The 15,410-nt window shown below is 44.8% G+C and overlaps 2 protein-coding genes across 2 annotated transcripts in view; both read left to right on the top strand.

Annotated features, from left to right (window-relative positions):
* Positions 1-13,209, top strand: part of LOC126428235 (sex-regulated protein janus-A-like) — a 36,495-nt gene extending 23,286 nt beyond the window's left edge. Inside the window, exon 4 of the mRNA XM_050090150.1 lies at positions 13,057-13,209. The gene's annotated coding sequence lies outside the window, so the exon portion shown is untranslated. The remainder of the gene's footprint in view (positions 1-13,056) is intronic.
* A 1,797-nt stretch (positions 13,210-15,006) lies between these two features.
* LOC126428234 (molybdenum cofactor biosynthesis protein 1-like) overlaps positions 15,007-15,410 on the top strand; it is a 112,342-nt gene continuing 111,938 nt past the window's right edge. Inside the window, exon 1 of the mRNA XM_050090149.1 lies at positions 15,007-15,039. The gene's annotated coding sequence lies outside the window, so the exon portion shown is untranslated. The remainder of the gene's footprint in view (positions 15,040-15,410) is intronic.

The raw sequence follows: 15,410 nt of genomic DNA, 5'->3' as shown, positions 1-15,410 counted from the left end.
CAATAGATTGTGGTCAGAGTCCACATCTGCCCCTGGAAATGTCTTACAATTTAAAACCTGGTTCCTAAATCTCTGTCTTACCATTATATAATCTATCTGATACCTTTTAGTATCTCCAGGGTTCTTCCATGTATACAACCTTCTTTCATGATTCTTAAACCAAGTGTTAGTTATGATTATGTTGTGCTCTGTGCAAAATTCGACCAGGCGGCTTCCTCTTTCATTTCTGTCCCCCAATCCATATTCACCTACTATGTTTCCTTCTCTCCCTTTTCCTACACTCGAATTCCAGTCACCCATGACTATTAAATTTTTGTCTCCCTTCACAATCTGAATAATTTCTTTTATTTCATCATACATTTCTTCAATTTCTTCGTCATCTGCAGAGCTAGTTGGCATATAAACTTGTACTACTGTAGTAGGTGTGGGCTTCGTATCTATCTTGGCCACAATAATGCGTTCACTATGCTGTTTGTAGTAGCTTACCCGCATTCCTATTTTCCTATTCATTATTAAACCTACTCCTGCATTCCCCCTATTTGATTTTGTGTTTATAACCCTGTAGTCACCTGACCAGAAGTCTTGTTCCTCCTGCCACCGAACTTCACTAATTCCCACTATATCTAACTTCAACCTATCCATTTCCCTTTTTAAATTTTCTAACCTACCTGCCCGATTAAGGGATCTGACATTCCACGCTCCGATCCGTAGAATGCCAGTTTTCTTTCTCCTGATAACGACATCCTCTTGAGTAGTCCCCGCCCGGAGATCCGAATGGGGGACTATTTTACCTCCGGAATATTTTACCCAAGAGGACGCCATCATCATGTAATCATACAGTAAAGCTGCATGCCCTCGGAAAAAATTACGGCTGTAGTTTCCCCTTGCTTTCAGCCGTTCGCAGTACCAGCACAGCAAGGCCGTTTTGGTTAATGTTACAAGGCCAGATCAGTCAATCATCCAGACTGTTGCCCTTGCAACTACTGAAAAGGCTGCTGCCCCTCTTCAGGAACCACACGTTTGTCTGGCCTCTCAACAGATACCCCTCCGTTGTGGTTGCACCTACGGTACGGCTATCTGTATCGCTGAGGCACGCAAGCCTCCCCACCAACGGCAAGGTCCATGGTTCATGGGGGGGGAAGTTACCATTGTCCTTTGCATAATCTGTGAGCAGTCGGGGTTTGTGATGTAGTTCCTGTAGCAGATTTTCTGCCAGACATTTTGTGTTACATCTGGTTTTCCCTTAACCCTTTACTGGCCAAAACTCTATTGGATCTTTTTTTTGCAAACTTTTATACATAAATATGTTACATTGAGTGATAAATTGAATAAAAAGTTGTTTTGAAAAGTTTCAGTTTATTAGAACAAAAACTACAGAAGTCCCATTTTTGGGACATTGGCCAAATGCGCTATCCAAATTCACAATCTTATTCTCCATGCATAATATTGTAAGAAGCAACACAAACATTAAATAAAGAATATTTTAATGTTATGGAATGTATATTCAGTATGAAATGAAGCAAAACACTTGTCATGTACACCAACATTGCACCTATCACAAATTTTTGTTGTTTTTTTCTTGCAGTAAGCACATCTCTTCTGTGTTTTACTTGGCACAAAGAAAATATTTCCTGGATCTAGTCGTACATATGTGCTCACCCGTCCTCCCATCAATTTGCTTCCTTGTGGTCCTCTTTGTTTTGGTACTGATCCTTTTTTCTTTGATAGAAAAAACATCACTATTCTCTGTCGGACATCCAAAAGTAAGAGCTTCTCATTAGAGTTAGCAATTTGGTATGCACGCCATGTGTTTACTACGCAGATATATATCATCTGTGTGAATAATGGCCACCACCATTTCTTTGACCTTATCCTCGTCCTATAAAGTGATATCTGCTTGTCCAGTAGATATATGCCACCCATATGGGCATTGTATTCTTCAATGATATGTGGCAGTGTAACAGATATTTCCTTTTTTTTTTTTGCCCGTGAATATCTTTTTGTAGAACTCGAGGAATAATAGTACTGTTATTTGTCACTACACATACTGGTTTGTTGTCACTCCATTTCACAACCAGAACTTCATTCTCTTTGTCAAATCTGTAGTCATAGAATCCTCGTTCCTTCCTTTTGCCATTCTTTTCGAGTCAATCAAAGGACATGCATTAGTTCGGATCTCTGTTATTGTTCCTGCAGCTTTCATTTTACTCTTTCCGAGTGTGATCAGTGTGTCAACACTGGTGAAAAAGTTGTCAAAGAAAAGCTTACAATTCGGATACTCTGATTCTGGAATCATGCTGGTTAGTTCATTTATTACCCTTGCACCTAAAGGCTCCTGTTTGTTGTCAGTCTTGCTACAGTATGGTGAAAAATTATAAAGAAAGCCATTGGAACTTGTAAGACACCAAATTTTATATCCAACTTTGATAGGCTTTTCCCTCAGAAACATTTTAGCTGAATGTTTGCGATAATAATATACCATTATTTCATCAGTTGAGAGTTCTGAATGAAATACGCCAAATTTACCAAATTCCTATTTCAGCATTTCAAATTATAACCTCAGTTTGTACATCTTGTCGTTTCTGTCTATTTTGGAGTTGTCATTGAGATGAATGAATCTCTTTATTTCCCAAACCTATTTCTTGACCCGGAGTTGAAGACTAAAGGAACACCGACATCAGGAGCCTGTTCCCAGTACTTATTCTTGTGGGGAAGCTTATGATAACCACTCAGAAGTAGTACGCCAATAAATAATTTTAGTTCTTCTTTGGTTAGCAGAAAATTTATTCTGTTATGTTGGCAAGAATAAATTTCGCTTTGTTCAATAATAGTATCCATTAGTTTCTCAGAAAAAAAATCCTCAAACACTTGGGGCACTGTGTTATTTTCTAGACATTCCGCATCATAATGTTTGTTGCTCTTCCCTGGTTCACTATTGTTTGTGTACGTTGGTTGACATTTATACCACTTACATATATATTTTTTTGTAGATAACATACCACTTTCTCCTCCACCTCCCAACGCTTTCCTTCTTTTGGCTTCTGGATGTACAACTGTAGCATTAACTTCATCTCAGCTGGTTGTGAGTTCTAAAGTACCGGCGTCATCTTGTACAACAGTACATTTTCGTCAGTGTCTTCTTCATCTGTTATTACATCTGCATCGGGTGGAATAATCGCCAATTCTGTATATCATCTTCATCGTCACTCTCTTGATGGTTCTCTAGTTCTGCTAGAATTTCTTCAAATGTAAGTTTACGCGGCATGTTTTTGTCCTGTTGGAATCGTAAAATTCGAATAGAATATGAAAAAAGCAGATATAAAGAACATAAAATGCAATTCTTCTCTGTATATTACGTGTATACAAGAATAGGGCACATCAACAATAAATGATAGTATGATTATATTTATATAATAGAGGGAAAAACACACAGGGAGAGGGTAAGGAGTCATTCCAATCCCGGGAGCGGAAAGACTTACCTTAGGGGGAGAAAAGAACAGGTATACACTTGCACACACACCCATATCCAACCACACATACACAGACACAAGCAGACATTTGTAAAGGCAAAGAGATTCGGCAGAGATGTCAGTCGAGGCAGAAGTACAGAGGCAAAAATGATGTTGAAAGACAGGTGAGGTACGAGCGGCGGCAACTTGAAATTAGCGGAGGTTGAGGCCTGGCGGATAACGAGAAGAGAGGATATACTGAAGGGCAAGTTCCCACCTCTGGAGTTCTGACAGGTTGGTGTTAGTGGGAAGTATCCAGATAACCCGGACGGTGTAACACTGTGCCAAGATGTGCTGGCTGTGCACCAAGGCAAGTTTAGCCACAGGGTGATCCTCATTACCAACAAACACTGTCTGCCTGTGTCCATTTCCCCCCTGCGGGTTCGAGGGTTAGAATATGCCCGCGGTATTCCTGCCTGTCGTAAGAGGCGACTAAAAGGAGTCTCAACTGTTTCGGCCTTTAATGTGATGGTCCCCATTAGGGTTTGACCTCCATTTTTCCAAATTCAACAGAAGTAAGAGCCTTTTGGGGAAGGACCCCTTACGTGGTGCACCATCAGTCCTCTGTGCCCTAAGACCTTGGCACTCTTTATCGTCTGGGCGTCGTAACTGCACCCTCCATCCCTCATTTTGGGCATACACACCTGATGGATTGTGTAAGTTACGCCCTTAGTGCATCATCATCTGCACCCACGATCACTATGGACTACCCATGGCACCCAAAATCCAGCACGGTAGCCAGCCCGTTGTGGTGGGGTCGTCATGTACCCTCTAGGTTGTAGCCCCCTGACAACACAGGGATCGTACTGCCGATGCCTGAGCTGCCGCCTCCCCACGTAAGCCAAGGAGTAGATGCCCGTCTCTCCGGGGCATCAGGACTCCCGGCAACGGCCATCCTGCTAGGTGGCCTTTGCTGTGGCTGGGTGCCACCTGTGGGGAGAGCCCCTGGTCGGAGTGGGTGGCATCGGGGTGGATATCCCGCAGTGAAATGGGTACAATCTCAATCCGGTGGTCGCATGACCACCAACGTCTCTAAGCGCAATAAAGTAGACTTTAACGCTGTGGCATGTAACCCCAAATCGTCCCCTTCCCTAGCCACGCCCTGGGAGGGACGCAGGGCTGCGGACAGACAGGAGCCATATTCACCGTGATATCTTGTGTGCAGCAGAACTGATGGGGATTCATTTTTGGGGACTAAGCCTCTGTTCTTTGTGACCCATCTTGAAGATAAGTTCGGGGAAGTGGCCTCTCTTTCCAAAATGCGGAGCGGGGCCATTTTGATACAAGCACCTTCCTCTGCACAGTCAAGGGCGTTGCTCGCCTGTGAGAAGCTTGGTGACATACCCGTTAACGTCACTCCCCATAAGTCACTAAATTTTGTCCAGGGGATTATCTTTCATAAAGATCTTCTGCTACCGTCTGATGACGAGCTATGGGAGAACCTGGCACGACGAGGTGCACACTTCGTTCGTCGTGTCTTTAGGGGACCCAAGGATAATAGGATCGCTACCGGTGCTTTCATCCTGGCCTTTGAGGGCGACTGCTTGCCTGAGAAGGTCAAGGTCATGATCTACCGGTGCGATTTCAAGCCCTATGTCCCGCCCCCTATGCGATGCTTCCAGTGCTGGAAATTCGGACACGTGTCCTCCAGATGCACTGCCAGCCCCACATGTCGCGATTGTGGACAACCTTTGCATCCAAGTGCTCCGTGTGCTCCACCTCCCACCTGCGTTAACTGTGGGGAGCATCATTCTCCCTGCTCGCCAGACTGTGCAGTCTACCATCAAGAGCGGAAGATACAAGAAATTAAGACCCTGGACCGTTTAACTTACCAAGAGGCGAGGAAGAAATTAGAATGGCTCAACCCCACACCTATGTTGAGGAGTTATGCTGCTGTAACACTGCAGCCACCAGTTCCTGCAAAGACTCCTTTGACAGTTGGCCAACCGAGCAGTCACGTTTCACCTGCCCCACCACCGGTGGGGACCACTCTCTATTCCACTGCTCCCAAAACACACAGTTTGGGAGCAGTGCGCCCCAAGCAACCGGGGACGTCGGTCCCCACCTCTCAGCCGGAGCGGCGACAGCCCTCTCCGGCTCCTCAGCCGGGGAAGCGACATCTCTCTCCGGCTGTTCAGCCAGAGACGCAACAGCCTCCTCCGGCCTCACTTGTTCGGAAGGGATCCCTTGGGGGAGTCCCTTCCAAGGACTTCCCCAGTGTCTCACAAGACACTAGCCAGTGGCTGAAGAAGCCACCAGCTGCTGGTCGAAGGGCTTCACGCTCTTCCTCTGTTCCTGATAATGCGTCAGGAAAGCCCACCCAGCATGCCAACCCTCCTCCGAAAGACAAGAGAGAGAAGAGGAACCTCTCCAAGAAGGATAAGGACCCAGTGGTTCCCGCACCAACGCTTCCTGTCAGCTCAGCCTCTGAGGATGAGGTCGAGCTCTTTGCGTCCCCTGATGACCTGGATCTCGCCGTCTCCTCAGAAACGATGGCCGTAGCGACATCCGTCACTCAGTCGGTGGTAGCATGTGACCCTGCCCAGTAATTTGCCTTTTCAGTGCCTGAATGCCTCTACAGGACACGCTTTGTACAATCCTCCAGTGGAATTGTGGCGGTTATTTTAGCCATCTACCTGAGCTACGTCAGCTTGTAAGCTTGACACCTGCTTTATCCATTGCTCTCCAGGAAACCTGGTTCCCGGCAATGCGGACCCCTGTCCTCCGTGGATACAGGGGTTATTACTGCAACCGAAGCACTTACAATAGTGTGTCAGGTGGAGCCTGCGTGTATGTCCTTACCTCTGTATATAGTGCTCCTGTGCCCCTTCAAACATCTTTGGAAGCTGTGGCTGTCCGCGTAAGAACTACCCAGGACTTAAACGTCTGCAGTGTCTATCTCCCTCCGGGTGGTACAGTCTCCCTGACCGAATTGGCAGCTCTTGTCGCCCAACTTCCCACGCCTTTTCTTCTCCTTGGGGATTTTAACGCCCACAATCCCCTGTGGGGTGGATCGAAGATTACTGGCCAAGGCAGAGATGTCGAGAATCTCATCTCCCAACTTGACCTCTGCCTCTTAAACACTGGCGCTGCCACGCATTTCAGTGTGGCGCATGGCACGTTCTCGGCCATAGATCTGTTGTTGTGCAGCCCAGGGCTTGTACCATCGGTCCACTGGAAAGTCCATGATGACTTGTGTGGTAGTGACCATTTTCCCATCTTCCTTTCACTACCCCAGCGTCGATCCCATGAACGCCTGCCTAGATGGGCATTTAGCAAGGCAAACTGGGAAACATTCTCCTCTGCTGCCACTGTTGCATCTCTCCCCCACGGTACCATCGATGTGGCGGTTGAGACACTGACTGCAGTGATTGTTTCCGCTGCGGAACGTACCATTCCTCGTTCGTTAGGGTGCCCCCGGCGAAAGGCAGTGCCTTGGTGGTCTCTGGAGGTCGCTGAAGCCATTAAAGAACGTCGGCGGGCTCTTCAGCGACATAAGCGGCACCCGTCTTTGGAGAACCTCATTTTCTTCAAACGTCTCCGTGCTCAGGCACGGCGGCTCATCAAGAGGCGGAAACAGGAGTGCTGGGAGAGGTATGTTTCCACCATTGGTTCCCGTATTTCACCCTCCCAGGTGTGGATGAAGATTCGGCGCATCTTTGGAGTGCAGCACTCTACAGGTGTCCCAGGGCTTACCATCAACGGGGCGGTATCCACCGATGCTGATGCAATCGCCGAGCATTTCGCACAGCACTATGTTCGGGCCTCTGCGTCGGGGAATTACCCGCCTGCGTTTCGCGCGCTTAAACGCCGGGAGGAAGGCAAACGGCTTTCTTTAGCTTCTCACCACCCTGAGACGTATAACGCCCCATTTAGTTTGTGGGAACTCCAAAGCGCCCTGGCACAGTGCCCCGATACAGCCTCTGGGCCAGATGGCGTCAACAATCAGATGCTCAAACACCTGTCCCCGGTCTGTCAGCGATGTGTTCTTGCCATCTTCAACCGCATATGGGGCGATGGTGTCTTTCCGTCGCAGTGGCGAGAAAGTACCATCATTCCGGTGCTGAAGCCTGGTAAGGACCCGCTTACTGTGGATAGCTATCGACCCATCAGCTTGACAAATACTCTGTGCAAGCTACTGGAACGTATGGTGTGTCGATGGCTGTGTTGGCTGCTCGAGTCTCGGGGTCTTCTGGCTCAGTGCCAGAGCGGCTTCCGTCAGGGCCGTTTCACTGCCGATACTTTGGTCTTTCTTGAGTCTGCAATCCGCACTGCTTTTTCCAGGTGCCAACACCTTGTCTCCGTCTTTTTCGACCTCTCCAGAGCATATGACACGACGTGGCGGCACCATATACTCGCCACGTTGCACGGGTGGGGTCTCCGGGGCTCTCTCCCCATTTTTATTCAGAATTTTTTATCTGTTCAGACATTCCGCGTTTTAATTGGCACATCCCATAGTTCACTTCATATCCAGGAGAACGGCGTTCCACAGGGCTCAGTATTGAGCGTGCCCCTTTTCCTTGTGGCCATTAATGGCCTTGCAGCAGCAGTTGGGTCGTCTGTCTCACCCACGTTATATGCTGACGATTTTTGCATCTTGTTCAGCTCCTCCACCATTAGTGTTGCAGAACGTAGGTTGCAGGGGGCCATACGCAAGGCGCAGGCATGGGCCCTAGCTCATGGGTTTCAATTTTCTCCTGCGAAGACTTTTTTTATGCACTTTTGTCGGTGTCGAACTGTCCATCCCCACTCTGAGCTCTATCTTCAGGATGCCATGCTCAGGGTTGTTGACACTTACCGTTTTCTGGGATTGCTGTTCGATGCCCGGCTTACTTGGCTTCCACATATTCGTCAACTCAAGCGTCAGTGCTGGCAGCATCTGAATGCCCTTCGCTGCCTCAGCAACACAACTTGGGGTGCCAGTCGTAATACGCTGCTGCAGCTCTACAAAGCCCTTGTGCTGTCCCGGCTTGATTATGGGAGTGTGGCGTATGGCTCAGCGTCGCCCTCAGCGTTGCAACTGCTGGACCCCGTTCACCACTGTGGGGTTCGACAGGTGACAGGAGCATTCCGCACCAGCCCTGTGGACAGCATACTTGTGGAGGCAGGTGTCCCTCCACTGCGATTGAGGCGCCAACATTTACTGGCCGCTTATGCTGCCCATGTTTTTAGCTTGCCCGGGCATCCAAACTATCGTCTCCTGTTACCGCAATCGGTCGTCCATCTTCCTGAACGTCGGCCCCGGTCAGGTTGTACGATCGCAGTCCACGTCAAAGGGCTTCTCTCCGGGCTTAGGGTTTTTACAGTTCCACCTCCTTTCCGGGCCACTTTGCGACACCCCCATGGTGTGTTCCTCAGCCTTGCCTTCGGCTCGACTTGGCACAGGGCCCGAAGGACTCCGTCCCTCCAGAGGCCTTCCGCTGCCGTTTTTATTCCATCTTGGCCACGTATCAGGGCTCTGGCGTTGTATACACTGACGGTTCGATGGTTGCTGGTCGTGCCGGATATGCGCTTACTCTAGGGGACCATTCAGAACAACGTTCCTTGCTGGATGGCTGCAGCGTTTACACAGCTGAGCTGGTCGCCATCTTTTGTGCCCTAGAGTATATCCACTCCTGCTCAGGTGAGTCCTTTGTTATCTGTAGCAATTCCCTGAGCAGTTTACGAGCTCTCGACCAGTATTTCCCTCGTTCTCGTCTGGTGATGGCTGTCCATGAGTCCCTGCATACTCTTGCACGTAGCGGCCGCTCTGTGGTCTTTGTGTGGACCCCAGGCCATGTTGGGATCCCCGGCAATGAGAATGTTGACCGCCTGGTGAAAGAGGCCATCAGTAAACCACCTCTGGAGATTGGCCTCCCGGCGACTGATTTGCGGGCACTATTACGCCGCAAAGTTTTCGATTTCTGGGACACTGAATGGCGCAACCTGCCCGTGCCAAACAAACTCCGTCATATCAAGGAGACGACGACTGTTTGGCGGTCATCCCTGCGAGCCACCCGCAGGGACTCAGTCGTCGTTTGTTGGCTCCGCATTGGCCACACCCGACTGACGCACAGTTATTTACTGTGTCGTGAGGATCCTCTTATTATGCGTTCAGTTAACTAAGTAGAAATTAGTATTATCTTATCTCAGTGAGGAACTTGAAACTTTCAGGACAGGTCAGGAGCATGTAGAGGTGCTCTTCCTCTACTTGAAAAGAACAGTTGACCATGCACTGAGTAGATAGGTTCCTAGTAGAACAGTTCATAATGGGATGGAACCTCCGTGGTATACAGTCACTGTAAAGAAAACGTCTAAAGGAACAGAGATTACTGCATAATAGGTGTAAAACAAAGTGTAGGATTATAGATTGAGAGACGCTGGATGAAACATGTTTGGCTGTCAAGAGAGCAATGCATGAAGCCTTCAATGGCTACTGTAGCAGAATACTGTCAAATGACATTTCACAAAATCCAAATAAATTCTGGTCGTATGTAAGGCCTGTTAGTGGCACAAAAGTTAGTGTCCAGTCCCTAGCAAGTGAGACCGGAACTGATATTGAGGGTAGCAAAGTAAAAGCTGAAATTATGAACTCGATTTTCAAATGTTCCTTTGCAAATAAAAACCCAGGAGAACTGCCCCAATTCAATCCTAGTACACTGAAAAAATGAATGAAATAGGTATTAGTGTCAGTTGTGTTGAGAAACAGTTGAAATCATTAAACAAAGCTCCAGACCCCGATGGAATCGCCGTCAGATTCTATATTGAATTTGTGGCTGAGTTATCCTCTCTTCTCACTGTAATCTATCCAAAAAACCTTACCCAGTTTTTGGAAAAAATTACAGATCACACCCGTCTACAAGAAGGGTTGTAGGAGTGACAAAACTACCATCCAGTAGCCTTGACATCGATTTGTTGTAGATTCTTAGAAAATATTTTGAGCTCAAACATAATGAGGTATCTCGAACGGAACTATCTTCTCAATATCAACCAGCATGGTTTTCAAAAACATAGATGATATGAAATCCAACTGTCACTTTTCTCACATAACTTGCTGAAAGCGTTGGATCAAGGCAACAGGTAGATAGTGTTTCTTGATTTCCTAACAGTATTTGATTCTGTTCCACACCTACACTGACTGTGAAAAGTACGATCATATGGGGTATCAAGTGAAATTCGTGACTGGATTGAGGACTTTTTGATAGGAAGGACACAGCATGTTACCTTGGATGGAGAGTCATCATCAGATGTAGAAGTAACTTCAGGTGTGCCCCAGGGAAGTGTGTTGGGGCCCTTGCAGTTCTTGTCCATTAATGACCTTGCTGTAAATCAGGATTTTTGCAGATGATGCAGTTATCTGTAATGAAGTGCTATTTCAGAGAAGCTGCATAAATATTCAGTCAGATCTTGATGAGATTTCAACATAGTGCAGTGATTGGCAACTTGCTGTGAATGTTTAGAAATGTATAAACTTAGTATCCTGTGACTATAATATGGGTGAGTCACTGTCGGAATCTGCCAACTCGTACAAATACCTGTGTGTAACACTTTGTAGGAATATGAAATGGCATGATCACATAGGTTCAGTTGTGGGTAAAGCAGGTTGTAGACTTTGGTTTATTGGTATAATAATGGGGAAGTGCAATCAGTCTACTAGAGAGATGCTTATAAGTCATTTGTGTGACCCCCCCCCCCCCCCCCACCATAGACTATTGCTAAAGTGTGTGGGACTTGTACCACATAAGACTAGGAGGAGACATTGAATGTATACAAAGAAAGGCAGCATGGTCAGAGGTTTGCTTAATCCATGGGAGAGTGTCACAGAGATACTGAAGGAACTGAAATGGCAGACTGTTGAAGACAGGTGTAAACTATCCCAAGAAAGTGTATTAGCAAAGTTTCAAGAACTGTCTTTAAATGATTACTCTAGGGATATACTACAACCCCCCACATATTGCTCTCACAGGGTTCGTGAAGATAAGATTAGAATGATTACTGCTCACACAGAGGCATTCAGACAAATTCAGACAATCATTCTTCCATGCTCCATACATGAATGAAACAGCAAGAAACCCTGATAACTGGTACAATGGGACTTACCCTGTACCATGCACCTCCTGGTGGATTGCAGATTATAAACGTAGATGTGAACTGACAGTCTCTTACATGTGCATGAGGGAAACATCTAATCACCTTTATTTTACCAAGACAAAAATTATGATTTACTAAAGTTTCAAACCTTGACAGGAAATAATGGATTAGGCTGTCCATAAATTATAAACTAACATTATTGTGATGATGGAAAATCTCATATAAAGACGTGAAACTTTGTTCCTTCATCAGGGAGGAGAGAGGGGAAAGAAGGGAAAGAAGAGAAAGTGGATTCAGTTACTCACAACCCAGGTTATGAAGCAACAGGGTAGAGGTAAACAGGGAGGGTAGCAAAGATGGAGGCATGGGTGTATACTCTACAGTACGTCAACATGTTGCCTTGACCTGTTTGATCACCAGGTCTGGCTCCAATTCAGTGCACACGGGACATCGTCGAACAACTCCAGTGTCTCCCAAAAACAGCATTAACCATCCCTGTTTCGATGACAATGTGAAACAGGCATGGAACTTCATCCCACAAACTCATATCCAGCACAATGCATGCACGTTTGCATGCTTACATTCGGGCAGTTACACTGGATTTCAATGTATTACTGTATCACATTTGCAATGGTGTATCTCGCACTTATATTATCCTGTGATCTTGCAACGTTAATCACTTAAATAAGTTACTTAGACATATATATTCCTGAAATTTCATTACTCTACGTTAATTACTTTTTGGTGTTGCAATTTTTTTTTTTTTTTTTCAGTGTACATGATGACTACAATAATACATTATAATGTTTCTCCAGTGGTTTCAACATTAACTTTTTAACAGAAAAGATTTTGCTTACAGTTCATTTTTAAGTTAACATTTCTAAAGTTTTTAACAATCCATATTAAAGCTAGCAATAGTAACTATATTAATAATTGCTACTGTAAACAGTTACACATATGGACATCAGTTTTGAATAATGGGTTTTGAGTGTAAATAATGTTTTATGTAAGTGTTTGTATTGATACTTAAAATTAAATGTCATGTAATGAATGTCGAGATACTCATATAAAAAGTTTTGTTGGATCAAGTTATTTACGAACGCGATGTACTGTGTTCTTCCATTAGAGAATGTGACTGTATTGTTTATCGGTTTCATTACAAAATGATAATAAGCTTTTAGTTAGAAAACCTTCTATAACTAGAATTATTAATATGAGAAAAATAGGAACAATGAAAGAACGGAAGATCAGTTGCAGAAACAAGAGTAGCTCTGAATTGCAAGAGTGGTTGCTTTTCCCACACATGTAATTAACTGGCATTATCGCCACTATTAACTTACCATGGTTTCACATCTCATCTGTTCATTGTTCCCCATGTCCTGCCCTTCTGTTCCCCCTTCCTATTAGATCATATATGCCTCTGTTACAGTAATCGATATGTAAACAATATTTATCACATGACCTTTTTTTGTTACAGGTTGTAATATTTGACATTGCAGCTTTTGAAAATGGAGCTGGATGTTGTGCCCTCTTTCCTATTGGAGTGTTTCTCTGTGATCAGAATTGGAGGCAGACAATTCACTTGAACGTCCATTGCTGTTGTTGATGTCTTTGAATCATGTTGTTTCTTTGTGATTAATAAAACAGTTATACAATCCAATGGTTTCTTCGCCTTGTCTTTAAAAATTCCAGACCTATTGTTCAAACACATATTTTGAGAGTTATGCATCTGAGCCTTTTTGTGGAAAGTGCGTTTCACACATACTTTCAAGATAAAATGAATAATGACCCCCATTTTGTGTGTTGGGGAAGATAATTTGATACAGCTAAATGCATATACGGGTACACACATTTGCTCGCGCCTGAGACTAAGTGAGAGTGATTCAAAGGAAGAATTCACTACTTTTTACCTACTTTGTGAATAACTCGTACTTTCGTCAGAAATCTCACACTGCAAAGTTGATTAGATAAAGGGACAAAAATGAGATTAAAATATAATTTGAAAATCAGAAAAAATAACCACTTAGTGTTTGTGTAATACTTTACGGCAAGTGTAAAATTAATTTTTAAACATTGGGAAATCTGGGATGGAATAACAATAATATGAAATAGGATAGCAGACACAAAAAAAAAATACAATGTCAGAAAAATTGATTGATTTATTCAAGAGAAAGAGCTTCACAAATTGAGCAAGTTGGTCCACCTCTGACTCTTGAGCAAGCTTGGCATTGATAGATTTGTTGGATGTCCTACTGAGGGACATCAAGCCAAATTCTATCCAAGTGGCACATTGTATTGTCTAAATCATGAGCTGGTTGGGTGGCCCTGCCCATAATGCCCCAGACATACTCAGTTGGGGAGAGATCCCGTGACCTTGCTGGCAAAGATAAGGTGTGGCAAGTATGAAGACGAATTGTGTGTGGGCAGGCATTATCTTGCTGAAATGTAAGAAAATGATGGCTTGTCATGAAGAGAAACAAAATGGGGTTTATAATATCGTCAACAGATGTCTGTGTTGTAATGGTGACACAGATGACAACCAAAGGGGTCCTGTTATGAAAAGAAATGGCACAGTAGACCATCAGTCCTCGTTTGGCTGTACGGCAGCCAGCAGCCAGGTTGGTATCGCACTGCTATCTGGTGTGTCCCCAGGCACGTCCCTGGTCTGGAATTGCATTGACTGGAATATAATTGGCTTCAGTGATGAATCCCACTATGAACTGAGCCCCAATGATCAGCACAGATGTGTCTGAAGACCCCCCAGACGGTGGGATACCACCGTGAATGTCACATCCCATACGGTCCAACTACCAGGACTGATGATCTGGGGTGCGATTTCTTTTCATAACAGATCCCTTTTGGTCAACAGACGACTATGCTGTAGGGGTGACATGGATGTCACCCCTACAGCATAGTTGTCTGTTGACAATACTGCACATCCTATTTTGTTTCCCTTCTTGGCAAGCCTTACATTGCTTACATTTCAGCAAGATAAAGCCTGTCCGCACACAGCTTGTCCTCATGCTTGTCAAACCCTACCTTGGCCAGCAAAGTTGCTGGATCTCTCCCCAATTGAGAATGTAAGGAGCATTATGGGCAGGCCGTTAGACCACCTCGGGATTTTGACTATCTACAGTGACATTTGAATAGAATTTGGCATGATGTCCCTCTGTTGGACATCCAACAACTCTATCAGCCAGAGCCAAGCTTGTATAAGGGCCAGAGGTGGACCATCTCATCCAATTTGTGATGCTCTTTCTCTTGAATAAATCATCCAGTTTTTTCTGAAACTGTAATTATTTTTCTGTCTTCACATGTATGTCACATTTACTGATTTCAGCCCTATTTGGTATTTGGATAATTCCTTCAGTACCTAAGTGTTTTTTTGAGTATATAATATCTGACAGTTTCTTTTTTTTTTTCAGTATGCTTGTCTGCTGCACATTGCCTGCTCTAACTGGTGAGTAGCAATCTGTCCTATTTCATATTGTTAGAATTAACTTTTGACACTCAATATTTATGATGCAAGCAAACTGTTATTGCCACTTGACATGATGGTGAATGGTACTCTGTTAGCCATTGGCACAAATGGATTGACATGATAAAACAAGGGTCCACAGCTTTTACAAACTTTTTGGATGTGATAAATACTGCTTACTGCTGACAATACTTTTGTTAATTACAATATTGATCGTTTGTTATTTTCAAGCATACGTGTCAGGTGCTACGACACCTTTGAACTACTGCAAATGGACAAAGATGACCAGACTCATTTCTCTTCAGTAGAAACAACTATCGACAAGAGAAGAAACTTGATGTCATTCAAATCTA

Source organism: Schistocerca serialis, chromosome 12 (assembly GCF_023864345.2).
Source record: "Schistocerca serialis cubense isolate TAMUIC-IGC-003099 chromosome 12, iqSchSeri2.2, whole genome shotgun sequence".
In the NCBI taxonomy this organism is placed as follows: domain Eukaryota; kingdom Metazoa; phylum Arthropoda; class Insecta; order Orthoptera; family Acrididae; genus Schistocerca; species Schistocerca serialis.
This window is presented reverse-complemented; position numbering and strand designations above follow the sequence as displayed.